This window comes from Trichechus manatus, unplaced genomic scaffold (genome assembly GCF_000243295.1).
Source record: "Trichechus manatus latirostris isolate Lorelei unplaced genomic scaffold, TriManLat1.0 scaffold00016, whole genome shotgun sequence".
NCBI classification, from domain to species: domain Eukaryota; kingdom Metazoa; phylum Chordata; class Mammalia; order Sirenia; family Trichechidae; genus Trichechus; species Trichechus manatus.
The window spans coordinates 27,278,668-27,284,181 of NW_004443952.1; the positions used below are offsets into that span (position 1 = coordinate 27,278,668).

Consider the following 5,514-nt stretch of genomic DNA (forward strand, 5'->3'; position numbering starts at 1 on the left):
TGCGTGACAGGCTTCCTGGCAGAGTGGGGTGCCTCCGGACACTTATACTGGTGGAGCTACAGAGCTTTGGAACACTTGCCCCAGCAGGGCAGATGCGTGCATGAGGCCCGAGGGCCAAGAGGCCACAGGAAACAGAAGCAGAAGCTGAAGAGACAAGGGACACAAGAAGCTGAGCTGCTTAAGTCTCAAAAGGTATGGCCGTGACCTCAGGGGTTTCAAAGGGTGGAGCCATGGCCTCTGGTGTTTCTAAGGGTGGAGTTGTCACTCCCATGGACTAGGAGAATGGTGCATCTAAAAGCCAAGGGAGCAGAGTTGCTGTCCCAGTGCGCCTGGACACTCAGAATCCAGAGACTGGCCAATATCTAGAGTCTGGACGGCAGAGCTATTGTGTAAACTGTCTCAGAGAACAGAAGATCATTTTCAAAGCCTTGAGGGCTAATGTAATGTGTTCTGCTAACTTGCTTGATGCCTGTTATCACTTCTTTTCCTCTAGTTTCTCCCATTTGTAATGGAAATGTCTAGCTTGTGCCTGTTCTGCTCTGTACCTTTGGGAGCAGATGACTTGTATTCTAGATTTCACAGATGAAGAGGAATTTTAGGATTTTGGACTTGGAGTTAAGACTTGCTATGATATGATGGGGTGAATATGTTTTCCACGTTGCAAGGATGTGATTTTTGGGGGGTCAAAGGGTGGAATGTCATGGTTTGCATTATGTCCCCCAAAAAATCTATGTATCAATTTGGCTAGGTCATGATTCCTGGTACTGTGTGATTCTCCTGTATGTTGTAAACCTGCCTCTATGATGTTAATGAGGGAGGATGGATGGCAGTTGTGTTAGTAAGGCAGGACCTGAACTATGAGACTGGATTGTGTCCTGAGGCAATCTCTTGAGATATAAAAGACAGAAGTGAGCAGTGAGACAGGCGGACCTCATACCATCAAGAAAGCAGTATGAGAAGCAGAGCGCGTCCTTTGGACCAGGATCCCTGCACAAAGCAGCTCCTAGTCCGGGGCAACACTGATGAGAAGGCCAACAGAGGAAGACTTCCCCTGGAGCTGACATCCTGAATTTGGACTTTTAGCGTACTTTGACTATGAGAAAATAAACTTCTCTTCATTAAAACCATCAAAAAAAAAAAAAAACTTTCAGAAAATATTTTAGAAGTACTAACAGCTTAGACTGAGTGACTCACTATGTACTGTATCAAATACTGTCCACACCCCAGCCCCGTAAAACCAAATGAGGCTAACGAGGTACAGGAGTCCAGTGACAAGGGCCAGAAGGCAGAAGGGGACAAGGAAGCTGGTGATAGGGGACCCAAGGTTGAGTAAGGATATTGTTGATGTGTTGTGAGATTGTTAACCATTGTCATAGGGCAACATTTGTAGTAACTGTTAAATGAGAAACTATTTTGTTCTATAAGCCTTCATCTTAAGGGAGAATAACACCGCAATTGGAAGAGCGTTGTCAATGTCACTGAACTGTGCATGTAGAAATTTTTGAAATGGTGTGTCTCTGGCTATGTGTATTTTCACCAAAATAAAGGTTGAGAAGTTAGAAGGTTGATATGTTGTGGGGTTGTTAACCACTGTCATAAAACAATATGTGTACTACTGTTTCACGAGAAACTATTTGTTCTGTAAGCCTTCACCTGAAGTACAATTTAAAAAAACAAAAACAAAAACAAATACTGTCCACAGGAGAAAGGGCTCTCATTGTCTACCACATTACTAACATTTAGTAATATGCACAGCTCATTCATAAATCTGCTGGTGTCTCAGTTTTGGAAAACATGTAACCTGTGTATAAGGCACAATTCAAGCTGCTTTCAAAGCCCTCTGGCCTTATAACTTCAAAGAGAGGCAAGCTAACTCCTGAGAAACAAGTAACAGCTTGCCTTTCTAATGCTTACTCAAGCAGATATTTGGAACCAAACGTCAGTTTAGATGCCACATTATAGATACACTGTTGTATTTATTAAAATAGCATGCCTGGCAGAAGAGACATGAAAAGCACAAACCATAAAAAGACTGAAAAATTTCATTCATTAAATTATGAACTTTTATCACCTAAAGACTATGATAAGATGAAGACAAGTCACTAACTGGGAGAGGATATTTGCAACCCATAAATTAATAAATAATTAGCATCCAGAATATATAACCCACTGCCGTCGAGTAGATTCTGACTCAAAACAACCCTGAAGGACAGAGGAGAACTGCCCCACAGGGTGTCCAAGGCTGCAATCTTTCTGGAAGCAGACTGCCTCATCTTTCTCCCACATAATATACAAAGAACTGGTAAAATCAATCAGAAAAAGAGAAACAATCCCCCTCTCCAAAGGCAAAGAACTTGATTACATACTTCACAGAAGAAACACAAATGGTCATTGAAAATATGAAAAGATGTTCAACTTAGGGAAATGCTAATAGTAACACAACAGATACTATTTCAAACCTACAAGATTAGAAAAAAATTCAAAGGTCTGACAATATTAAGTGTTGTGGAGGAAGTAAAGCAACCAAAACATACACTGCTGGCTCTTGACTTGAATCTCTTGACGAGATTCACAATTACTATGACTCAAACACTGGAAGTGTTTAGTAAATATTAAGCAACTGATAATGAACAATCCAGAGCTCTGAGAACATATGCAGATTATTGCCAAATACAAATTTTGGCCCTTAATCAACTGGGTCCGATCTGACTCAGCAATACAAAAAAAACAAAACTTTTAGTCCTTATCCAGTTTTTCCAGCTTATTTTGTACACTACAAAATATTTAGGTATTCATTTCCTCCTAGAATACTGAGGACATCATAAGTGACTAAAATTTAATGAACTATTTATCATTCCAGTCACACTCCTATTCCAGTAAGAACAAGTAATTTAAAACGGCATTACTTTAAAACCAGTGTTTATCGTTTAGTTTACAGGAATTGGAATGGCCCTATATGGTCACTATGAGTCAGAATCGACTCAGCGGCAATGGGTTTGGTTTGGATTTTTTGTGACCACCTAAGAGTGGCAAAATGGCATTTAACAGATGAAGCATGGGCATTGAGGTTGGACAGACCTGAGTCAAACCCACATTCTACCATAACTGTAACCTTAGTTAAATTACTCAATCTCTCTGATCCCCACTTTTCTCAAAAAAAAAAAAAAAAAGAAAAATTCAGTTCTGGGATCCTCATTTTAAACACCTTACCATAATCAAGAGAAGGACAAAAGCACAAAATAAAGCAACATTTCCCAGTCAAAGAAAGGTGAACTTACAAGTATTGATGAGAGTTATCTACAGACCTAGTATTGTCTTATCACAATACTGTTACTGTCCTCTTCAAAATTAAAAGGAAAAATTAAACCTTTCAGATACACATACAATGTCATGATGAGGTAACGAGTCTTAAATACTAAACAAAAGAAATTAAGTTCTTATACTTGCATACTTTAATTTTCTTCCTTTGCCTTCATTTGTAAAATAACATCTTCTTCCCCAATGAGACCACAGTAGGTTAATAAGTGATTTGTCAACCTGCTGTGCATTGATCGAGATGCTCACTAAAGACTAAAAACTGGGGAAACATTAATTTTCCCATTTCCATAAATATAATGCAATACACATTATTAATGCAACACACAGTAGGCATTCATTAAATCTTAAATAAGTAGCAGAAAGAATAGGGCCAACTAGAACAAAAATTTAACTCATAAAATTCCACTTAAAGAAAGTAAGTTAATGCAGACAACGTAATTCTTTTAGACTTTGAACATTTCACATTCTTTGATGTACGATAATACAGAAACTTCCAGTTTAACTAGGTTGGGAAGTTACCTGGAAAGAGGTATGTATCACTAAAAACTAAGTGTCTTGCTTCTCCCACCATCAAATCTGACAAAATTTAAAAGGAAAACATCCATTACATCTATCCAAACTCTTAAATACTAATAACAGAACTGAGGAAGAGACAAAGAACTAGCAGGTGAGCTAAGAACAAAATATATTTAATAGTTAATCACCAAATCTGGTTTAGCTAAACACCTGATGGTGTCTAAAAATTCTCAAAATTTTATTTAACATAAAATGTATTTTTATGCCCAGCCACACTTTTAAAAGGCTAGTCTGGCAACAACTACGTGTGGCAACACCACAAAGGTCAAAGATCACTGGTATAGATCAAATACATGAAATATAACTTGACGTTTCACAGGTGTTAGGCTGTTTTTGAAACCCAGGTTAACTGTACAAGTAAGTCTCCACCCAAGAAACAAACCACAAAAGCAAGATAAACATACCTGGAGAAAACCAGACAATGACAAAAAATATCCCCAAAGCTCAGTCACCCAGGTATGGTCTCCTCCCTTTCTCCCTAATCTCACCGCCTGGGAGAGAACTAAATCAGTTTCTAACCTCAACTCCCCATCCCTAATTGTCTTTACTAAAATCTGGGTCTACCTCCCCATCTTTCACCTAGTTCCTATGAAGCTCTCACTCTAACCAGATTCAATTGCTCTATCTTCAGTCTCCTTAATCCGAACTAATTTTTCCACATCCCATCTGCCCTCTGCCCCTTCAACTCTGATCTTCTCACTCATACTCTTCTCTCCTAGAATTAGTGACCCCAAGTCACTAATCTCCGGTCCCTTCTCCCTTTCCCCTAGTTCTTTTCATCCCGCCAGGGTCTTCCCCCAGTTCCCTCCCCCATCTGTCTCCCAACACGAGGCCCCTTCCCCCCCAACTCCGCCCCTTTCTCCTCCCTTCCCCAGATAGAGGCCCCCTCACCTGACGCCGCTACCGCCGCCGTCCCAGAAGCCAAAAGGTGCTGGCGCCGGCCGGCGGCCCTGGCTCGGTCCCCGCTGAGCTCCTGACGGCCCCTAGGGAGAGCGAACGCCACCACCTCCAATTCTGCCCGCCCCGGGCCAGGCCGTCACCGTAGACACCGCCACTACCGCAGCCGCCATGTTGAAGTCCTACTTCCTTCCTCCTTACCCACACGGCTCCGCCCCCTTGGGCGTGTGACGTCATGGCGCCGCGCTCCACCCGCCCGCAACTATGGGAGGAGTCGACGGTGACGTAACTGACCTCTTTAACGCTGAGCTGCTTCTGCAGCCCGGGGCGTTGCGATTGGAATGGGTAAACCTTGCAGACGAAAGGGTTGAAGACAAGGAGTCACTAAGAGAGTAAAGCGTAGGGGTTGGGGAGACGGCCGAGGCTGGGAAGCCGAGACCTTTGAATCGAGAAGGGACGCACAAAGATTTAGCACCGAATCCTACTTGGGAAGCAGGATGCCTGGCTTCCGGTCCCGGATAAGTGACATGGTACAAGTCTTATCCTCTCTGGAACCCACTTTCCCCGTTTATAAATGACAAGATGACATCAATTTCCCTCCAGTTCTGACATTCAACGAGTTTAAACCAGGTAAATTAATCCCAGTTTTTTACTGCCTTCTGTGTTTATCGGATGTCTCCTGGAATTAGGTGCATAGAAGATTCATAACTGAATGAGATGAAT

General features: G+C 41.8%; 1 protein-coding gene across 1 annotated transcript in view; it reads right to left on the reverse strand.

Moving 5' to 3' along the window:
• The window catches only part of UBAP1 (ubiquitin associated protein 1), an 88,051-nt gene extending 83,144 nt beyond the window's left edge, over positions 1–4,907 (reverse strand). Inside the window, exon 1 of the mRNA XM_004372328.2 lies at positions 4,786–4,907. The gene's annotated coding sequence lies outside the window, so the exon portion shown is untranslated. The remainder of the gene's footprint in view (positions 1–4,785) is intronic.
• Positions 4,908–5,514: the final 607 nt, after the last annotated feature.